The sequence below is a fragment of the Mytilus edulis genome, chromosome 4, assembly GCF_963676685.1.
Source record: "Mytilus edulis chromosome 4, xbMytEdul2.2, whole genome shotgun sequence".
NCBI lineage: Eukaryota > Metazoa > Mollusca > Bivalvia > Mytilida > Mytilidae > Mytilus > Mytilus edulis.
In genome coordinates, this window is record NC_092347.1 from 56,435,449 (window position 1) to 56,445,757 (window position 10,309).

The window sequence follows — 10,309 nt, forward strand, 5'->3', positions numbered from 1 at the left end:
TTAAAATTCAAGGACTGTGGTACCTGTATGACGGACTCAGAGAATATCATTATGTAGAAAGTGGGCTAAAAAAACAACAGATCGAGACAACAGGATATAGACAGAGCCATGCAGTTTACATTTTACATCAATTAAAAAATTAAAATGAATTAATTTGTAAATTTTATGGTTTTGAGAAAAATAAATGTATTTCTGTTCCACATTTTAGGAAAAAAAAATTTGCTTTCCTTCTCATAGAAAAAAAAATTATCGGCGGAAGCTAGGTTCCGAAAAAAAAATTTATGACCATAATAAAAATCCCAGGCCCCCCCCCCCCCTCCAGATAAGAAAATGGTTGTTGCCTTAAATGAAAGATAAGACTTCAATATTTGTAATTCGTTGTGTCCATGTGTCCAGACACATGCATGTCAACTTTTTGCACCGGAACCTTGCCCTAATCGAAAATAAAGGTGGAATTTCCCCTTCTCGGAAGCTCTCTGGCTTTATCAATACCGGTGTCCTAAAAGTTTGAAAATGAGCAGCTAGAGTTTTCTGAATTTTGGTATGTTTTGGGATAAAAGTCAAACTTTATGCACACCAAACCTTATCGGAAAAGAGCAGGTGGATTTTTTTTTTAATTGTCATTATGTTTTGATAGACAATTAAGGAAAAATAACTGTGTTCTTCGGCCTTTATAGGACAAATTTATGGACGTTTTGGTCCCCTAATTTCACAGGCACATGTTTCTGTCAATGTGGGGTTTACTATCCATACCAGTACACAAAAAAACACATTTTTGATGCCTAATTTACCATATTTTGGGGTTGTTAAGTTTATATGATGAAACTTTTGCGTCAAATCTCAAATCAGGGGCTCATAATTTTTCTGTTTTGGGCAAATTCCTCCTCATTCTGATAAGAAATATTTCATTTAAAGGACTTATTCCAAAATATTGAGCAAAATTACAAGAAAAAACTACCCCTAAGTAATATTAGATTAAATGTTTACTTTATTTAATTGGTGTAAACACCAATTTCACATATCTTTTTGAAGGATTTGGATGGGTGGTCCTTAAAAGGACCTTTGGTTGCATGAGTTGCTGGGTTACTGTCTCATCTATGGTGCTGGTAATAGTTTTCTCTTGCAGTTAGTTCTATGGCTAAGAAAGGCAGGTACTGGGTCCAACTGTCCTTTTCTGTAAACATCTTGCTCTTTACTTTTTAGCTTGGCCTCTCTATGTTCCACTATTTTTTCCCCACTCTGTGTAACAATGTGTAAGACATCTATGTTTAACTTCAGGTTTTTTTTCATAGTCTTGCTTGTAGGTAAACTGTTTGTCCATGCTTTGCTGAGTTTCTGGCATGTTGTTTCTGTGAATTCCAGATGCCAATCTGGCCTCCATGCCTCTTGAGAAGATTACATACATTCTTAGGTAAATTCACACTCAAAGACCTGTGTTGTTGGTGGTGTTGTAAAGCTTCATACTACTAATTGCATCTTCGCTAAGCTTCATTCTCAAGATCTCTTGTAGTAACAACTTTTCTTTTTCGTCCATTTGTATGATAGTAATGTTATGACAGCCAAGGATCAAATAATCTGGGTAGGAATTTATGTGATTTTAAATGAATTTAGAAAAGTAACCTTAATTACACAATGATGTGTTCTTCTTTTGGAATTTTATTATTGATTTAATTTCATCAATGTTTTTACTTTAACAAACACTTTAGTTTTTCCAAAAACTTGCACTAATAAAAAAGTTATGAGCATTTAAATATAGAAGGTATTTTGAGGGAAATGAAAATTCCATTCCAGAAAAATGATAAAATTTTGGTGTGAAGGTTGTGCTAATTGTCTGCATTGGTCAAAGGGATTTTTTTTAAAAGTTTTACAAAACTGGAACGAAAACCTGTTGCGACTAATATTTATAACCTTTCCATCATTATTTAAAGCAAATTTGTAATATAATAAATACATGTACATAAAAATTGTAAACACATATATCATGTTATGGGGGTATTTGCAAAAAAATATTAGTTATAACTTGAGGGACTGTTAAATTTTCCGAGCCCCTAGACAAGGGTATTTGGTCTCGAGGTATTTTTAAGGTGTCATTAATAACTGTTAACAAAACTTGGAACTTTTGAAAAACTAAGTCTTTCTTCCTCAGGAATAGATTACCTTAGCTGTATTTGGCAAAACTTGAAGGAATTTTTGGTTCTCAATGCTCTTAAACATGTTAAACTTTGTCCTCTATTTGGCCTTATAAACATTGTTTGATTCGAGCGTAACTGATGAATCTTTTTTAGACGAAACATGCTCTTGTATAAATATAATATTTTGAACCTGGTATCTATGATGAGTTTATTATATTTGAAATACCATTTAGTAATACAACAAATTGCTGGCCAATCCAACAGAAATCTGATTGCCATACTTTTAATAGGGATCATACTTTAGTTGAAGTAGTTTCTCATGAGTCCATAAGAGTCCAAAATAATTTGAATGTTTTCATTATTACAGGGATTCCTTTTAAGACTTCCAACAGTTTTCAAGAATTGCAAACAATTAGAATTATTAAACCAAGTAGTTTTAAATTTAAGTTTAAATTTTGTTTAGTTTTGACTGTTATCCTTTTAAGGAACCTGGGGATTTCAAGAGTTAGTTGATGATGATCTTACACTTAATAACTCAAAATGTGGTGATTAAGTTGAAAGCATCTATCCCATTGAACTAGAGATAAAGGATACAACAGATACAATTACGTCTGCCTCATATCTTGACTTACATCTAGAAATTGACAAAGAGGGTTGGTTGAAAACAAAACTTTACGACAAAAGCATGAAAAGAGATGATTTTAGCTTCCCAATTGTGAACTTTCCATTTCTATGTAGCAACATTCCAGCAATGCCTGCATACAGAGTACATCTTCCAATTGATGCCATATTCCCTGGCTTGTATTTCCTATCATGCTTGCCTTGATAGAGGGCTGGTGCTCACAAGGAAGCTATCAAATAAGAGTTCCAAATAATGAAGTTGAGATCATCCCTTCATAAATTTTCTGGATGCCATCACAATTTGGTTCACCTTTTTTTATGGAATAACCGTTTTACAGATGATATCGGAAATGTTCCTTACATGTATGTCATTACTACAATCCCCTTCCCTTTTTACATATGTGACCTATCAAATTAAACTATTACCAGGTTTAAATGAACAACACGACCTTCTGCTTATCCTTTCAGAGCACCGTTATTACAGCTGGTTTTTGACTGTCCCACTGGTATCTTTCGCCCCTCTTTTGAGACTTCTGAAGGATCACGTTAAGAATATTTTAAAGACGAAACGCACGTCTGGCGTACTAAATTATAATCCTAGTACCTTTGATAACTATTTAAAGAATCATGGTTAAATGCTTTCCAATTTTACCCTTATGCTAGCCGAAAAGGACCATTTGACGTCTAACGGCAAAAGGCATTACTACCCTCATTACTAGACTGAACTTGTCGACCTGGAACTTAATTCATAACACTCAAGTAATATTAATCATTTCAAAATGAAAGGGTCCAGAATTGAGTATTTTTTAATCAACGGCATTGTCCTATGTTAGTTATAAATAAAGCTGAATTCTTTGATTCACAGTTTTTACAAAATATTTTAAAAGCTAAGAAAACTGTATCTTATAATCAGCATGACTTTATCAGATGACAATACCCAAAAAATACTAAAAGTTCAGGCTAAAATAAGGCTATACATAGTTATATACTGAAATTCAGTCACAAACCCATGATATCGCAGGGGTGTTCTAGTACATCTTAATAAAAGTGTAAGGGGTGGTAGAAATTGTGGGGTACTACACTTTTTGTTAAATTTTGAAAGTTTAAAATCATATATGGTATTTTTGTCTGAATTAAATAAATTATTTGTATTTTACTACTCCAGTTGCCATGGTTGGATAAAAAAGATATTGGGAGATAGTTTGGGATATTCTGGTGACTGAAAAACAGTAATTGGCGCAAAAGGACTGCTGCCCTGGTTTTGTACCAACAAAGACTGGTAGTTTAAAAGATATGTTAACATGTCAACTTAAAGCAAAGTAAAGAAATGTTATATACTGTACATCATTATTGTAATGCTCAGTTAATTATTCTTTTGCATTAAATATTGTTTCAATTATTTTTCTCAAATAGTTTTTCCATATCGCAGCCAGCAGAGCATTATTCCATGGAAGATGGTTAAAGAAATCTTCAACCAAGTCAGAAATTCTGCAGCTTTACCAAGAAAATAAGAAAGGCAAGTTTATTTAAGCCTAACAATTTCTATACATTTTCTAGTAATATTTGATAAAAATTAAGAAACTTCTTATTCTTCTTCCGAAAATATGGAGCAGTGGCGGATCCAGAACTTTTCCTAAGGGGGGCCCGCTGACTGACCTAAGGGGGGGGGGGGGGGGGGGCTCCAGTCGTGCTTCAATGATTCCCTATATAATCAACCAAATTTTTCCCACGAAAGGGGGGGCCCGGGCCCCCCAGGGCCCCACTGGATCCGCCTATGGGGAGAAGACTCCTAGTTAGGAGTGTAAAACTTACCGGGAAACAAGAAACAAAACTTTATTTTCTACATGCAAAACACTGAATTATTTTACCTGTTAAATATTTAAAGATACGTGTACCAGGTATATCAACAAGATTTACTATTAAAATTATAAAAAGTAAGCCTACAGATTGAAATATTACTTCCAAGGGGAGACAATTTCAACCAAGATTTGTTTATTCAATAAGAGATAACTCAGTAAATTATTGAGATTTTTGTGCAGTTGAAATCACGTCATTATTCTTTTACTTCTTTTTTGTATTACATCTTTATAGGAATTTTACAAACTTAAGTGTTGATATAATACTAATCTGATTTATGTAGTAAGAAATCAAAACAATATTTAGTAAATGTTATCTTGACAAGTGAAATGGATTTGTAAAATATTTAATGTATCCATTTTATTTTATTTTTAGGTTCTTTCAGTGAGATGTTTTCATGGTGTTGGCAATAAACTTTGTTGTCTTATACATCTTATACAAAGGTATGTACCAGTCTGTTATTTTGTTAAAAAAAATATATCATTTTTTTTATAGAATTTCTTTATTGCTCTAGGAATATAAGAGTTGGTCAGAACTCAGAAGTCTACTCTCATTTATCAGTACCATTATATGAGTAAATTAAAGGATATTTGTTAATTGCATAAGTAATTGCTGTGTTGCTGGATAGCTGTCTAATCCATATATTCTCAACATGTATTACCTTTATATACTATAAACCAATTTTTGATGATGAAGCATTTTATATTTTAGGTTAGCATCACAGCTTGTCCATAAGGATAGAGGCTGGCAATAGCCACTGGGGCTGACCTTTATGGTGAGAATCAGGAGACAGATTTATGAACTATTTATCTAATAGCATGTCAATGTTGATTTTTACCACTATGATAAAATTAAGAGATGCAGTGTGATTGCCAATGCAATGAGTCAATTGACACATATGACAAAGATTTTAGCAACTCATATCACTTTACCACCTTCAACAATGAGAAAAAACCTATACTGTATTGTTAACTATAAAAGTCCACATTATGAAAAATGAGAAGCATAATGGCCTGATGCAGATTTCTTGAAATTTACATGGGGAATGAAACGTAAACGCTAGAAAAATTGATATTACAACCTTTTTACATCCTTAGTCTAGTATGTATTAATTTGGAAGAAAAAAAACAACACACATTTCTTTTTAAATAGATTTTATTTGTCTCACATAATTAATAGGTTTAAAGGTTTAAATGTTTCAGCTGCCATCGGTTCACTTCTATTTCTTAGTTTGTGTCCAAAACGGACGTTGATTAGAGAAGCTCAAGATTGGACGTCGATTAGAGAATGCCAAAAAAAAGGACGTCGATTAGATAGACATAAAATTGGCCGTCGATTTGGAATGTTATTTCATTGTGTCGTCAGATTTGGACGTCGATTTGAGGAACGGATGTCTATTAGAGACCGGACGTCGATCTGAGTCTTACATATATATTATTCTTATTGTTATGTCCAGATAATTATTCTCTTGCATTAAATAGTGTTTCATTTGTATAGTTATGACTGAGATATGTTTAAGAATCTATATTTCTTTTTCAGGTAACTTCTACTGTGGCTGCATAAAAGGTTTGTGGTGGATAACTATAACAAAAATACAATGTAATTCAGACAATTTTTGTGTATGCACAACAACAACAGACCATGGAGAAAATGGCAACTCTGACCTAAAGCCACAGCAGAACCAATAGCCAAATGGATTCCACCGGTAGAAGCTAGCACTAAACAGGAAATAACTCCAAAATTTAGAATCGTAGCAGCACCATCTAAATACCCAGCCTAAACACTGGTTAACACATAAAAGACACCAGAAAAATCAACCATAGATGTACTGACAGAGAATACTTACACCTCAGCAATCCTGAAGATTAAGATGACGATGTAATATGTGTTGAAACGGCAGGATTGCAGAAATACAGTACAAACCACCACTGCTATTTAGTGGAAGAAGAACATTCATACCAGACTACCAGTAGTTATAAAAAAAAATACCAGTAATAATTGAAGGATAATTGAATGACACAAGTAACAGTACGAGGAATATATAACATCTTCACCAGTGGAAAACAGTGGACAATGATATTTTAATTTCTAAATTGTATTATTTTGAAAACTTTGCAACTTTATTAACATATTCTTTTAACTCACTACATTCAACACATAAGTAACGCAAACTAAGAGAGACAATAGATAGAACATTATGATGTAAAAAACTTTAACCAAATTAGTGACATACAAAGAGTTGAATAAAACTCAAGTTGATTACTATATTAAGGTGGTACCTAACACTACAGGGAGATAACTCTGTAAAATCAACTAAACATTTAAATTACGTTGTGTTGTTAAGGGAATATTAAGCTGCTCGATTATCAAAATAAGTGCTTGTCAAACTGCTATATAACCAGTGTAATTTTTCTGATAAGACGGTTGGTTCAAATTTTTTGAAATTTTTATATTTTTGTCAAAGGGTCAAAGTTAATACTTTGTCAAAATTTTATGAAAATTAAACGAGCCAAATTATATATTTCTTTTATAGATAGATCACCTTTTGAAAAGGTTCATTTATCATTCTGTAAATATATACATGTATTGGGTGTTAGAAAATGCTCAACAAATTTGGCAACTCAGCTTGAAGTTGGAAGGTTACCAATAGAAAATTTTATTTAAGTCCAGTCTCTACTTTATTTGGCTAGGCTACACACTAAAGATACTAATCCTCTTTTTAAAGAATCATTTGAAATTTGTAAGATGTTAGAAAAATGTTATCAAAAGAGGAATTTCAAATAAATATAAAAGCCTCTATAAAACTAATATTGAAAATTTATGTGAACATAATAAACTTTTTCTCTACAAAGATCTCAAAACAGATACTGAGACAGAAATTTACTTGTTACATTCAAACTTTGAATTTCGTAAACTTATTACGATCCTAGTCTGTAACTTGAATTAGGTAGACATAAAAAAGTACCACGAAATCTTAGATAATGTAATTTTTGCCCTATTAAAGATAATTAATGATAAATTTCACTTCTTCTTTCATTGCGTAATAAATAAAAATTTAAGAAATAATTACTTAACTGAAAATGCTTCTCAAAATCCCAACTTTATGAGTTGCACTAATAAAAAAAGCTACAATATATACTTAATCCATCAAATTTTCAACATGTACAAAGTTTAGGTACCTTTTTAAAACAGTCAATGGAACTGAGGTCAGGGGACTCCTAATATACCAGGGTTAAAAGTTTTGTGTTATATTATTATGTTGTAATTGGTATTTTGACTTGTCACTATATTTTATACTTGCAACAATTGATATATATATACATTTGTACTAGTATATATACATATGCATGAGTGTATGTTAGTTGTTTTTGTTTTAGTTTGTCACAAACGTGTTTCATTTGTTTATATGGCAATAAAGATTGTTTATTATATTGTTTGATTTGTTTAAGCCTAAATATTTTAGGGGTAGAAGTTATAGTAACTAGATATAAGAAGATGTGGTATGAGTGCCAATGAGACAACTCTCCATCCAAGTCACAATTTGTAAAAGTAAACCATTATTATAGCTCAAAGTACAGCCTTCAACATAGAGCCTTGGCTGCTGAAATACCATTCAAACAGGAAAACCAACTGTCTAATTTATATAAAAAACGAGAAATGAGAAACACTTATGAAACACATCAACAAACAATGAACATCAGGTTCCTGACTATGGACAGGTGCAAACAAATGCAGCAACGCTATAATAGGCGCTTAAAAATACTGGTCAAGTTAGTTTTTTTTACAATAATTGTTTAAGAGTTGTGGCTTGCCTTTGAAAATGGTATTTCACATATTTCTGGGCGATAGTTTTAGTCCCACTTGTGGTTTTTGTGATTTTACTTTTGACCCAATCCTTTGAAATTGTATACACTATTGTGGATCATCGAATGCAGTTTAAGGTCTATTTTTTATGGTTTTTGTAGACTTCTGTCGCAGAAAGCTCGACACAGGGATAGTGATCTGGGTAGCGTTAGTTAAACTATTAATAGCTTTATATTTTAGAAGGTGGAAGACCTAGATGCTTCATACTTTGTATATAGATGTCTTATGTTCCCTCTTTTACATGTCCATTGTCCTTGACCTCTTTTTCATGGTTCAGTGACTACTTGAAAAAAAAGTTGAGTTTTTGTAATGTTAGTTTGTCTTTTATTATGAGATATAGGATAACAATATTTGGTATGTGTGTACCTAGCAAGGTCATCATGCCTGTCAAACTTTTTTCACTTGACCCTGACCTCAGTTCATGGGTCAGTGAAATAGGTTTAGTTTTGGTGGTCAAGTCCATATCTCAGATACTATAACCAATAGGTCTAGTATATTTGGTGTATGAATGGATTGTAAGGTGTACATGTCCAACTGGCAGGTGTCATCTGAACTTGACCTAATTTTCTTGGTTCAGAGGTTATAGTTAAATTTTTGTGTTTTGGTCGGTTTTTCTTATACTTTATGCAATTATTATAGTGACTAAGTTCTATCATATTTGGTGCATGGAATGATTGCAAGGTGTATATGTCTAGCTGGCTGGCAGGTGTCATTTGACCTTGACCTCATTTTCATGTTTCAGTGGTCAAAAGGTAGGTCTGGTAAGTGCTGATTTTGGCCTCAATTTCAGGTTCATCTGACATAGATTTTGCACATTTTTTAAACACTTAAAAAGAAACCATTTCAATTGATTCAATTAGTTTAAGTGAAAGATCTCAACTGATTTTTAAAATCATTAAAAGCGCTCTGATTCTAGCTGAAATATGAAAAATCTATAAAAATTATCACTTTTCAGATGTTTTTTGTCAAAAATGAAAGTGGACGCAGGGTTGGGATCCCGCTAACATGTTAAACCCCGCCACATTATTTATGTATGTGCCTGTCCCAAGTCAGGAGCCTGTAATTCAGTGGTTGTCGTATGTTTATGTGTTACATATTTGTTTTTCGTTCATATTTTTACATAAATAAGGTCGTTAGTTTTCTCGTTTGAATTGTTTTACATTATCTTATCGGGGCCTATTATAGCTGACTATGCGGTATGGGCTTTGCTCATTGTTGAAGGCCGTACGGTGACCTATAGTTGTTAATGTCTGTGTCATTTTTGGTCTTTTGTGGATAGTTGTCTCATTGGCAATCATACCACATCTTCTTTTTTATAGCATCCGTGCTCATCCTCAACCTTTATACATGTTATGTATTATCATCAAATACAACTTACATTTCAATATTAAGAATGAACACAAATGTGGCCACTATCATTTAAGACAGAAACCGTCTAAAATTCAACTAAAATGCTAAAACTGTGAAAATTTCAGTAATTTAACATGACTCAATGATGCTAGTTCACAAGAAATGTGCATTGAATTGTCAAAAATAGCCCATATTTATATAGCAGAAGCATTCTACTTTCCAATAAATAACTAACAGGTTTCATTTTAATGATGTTGTAAAACTGCTATAATTTTGGACCTACTCCTTTAAGTTTTTGAGTTTTTGAGTTTTTTCTTATACTACTACTGTATATGCAATAGGTCAACTATATTTGGTCAATTTGGTGTATGGAAATATTTTATGATGTACATGTCAGTATCACAGGTTTTATTTGACCTTGACCTCATTTTTATGGCTCATTGCTCAGTGTATAGTTTTTGTGCTTTGGTCTATTATATATATTT

The 10,309-nt window shown here is 32.5% G+C and overlaps 1 long non-coding RNA gene across 2 annotated transcripts; it reads left to right on the forward strand.

Moving 5' to 3' along the window:
* The first annotated feature begins 491 nt into the window (after positions 1-491).
* Positions 492-8,039, forward strand: LOC139520003 (uncharacterized). Of its 2 annotated transcripts, none has more exons than XR_011663787.1 (5): positions 492-541; positions 4,167-4,269; positions 4,986-5,053; positions 5,322-5,385; positions 6,150-8,039. It is a non-coding gene; the product is annotated as an uncharacterized lncRNA (long non-coding RNA). The 2 variants fall into 2 exon arrangements; XR_011663786.1 differs by lacking the exon at positions 492-541 and adding an exon at positions 543-600.
* Positions 8,040-10,309: the final 2,270 nt, after the last annotated feature.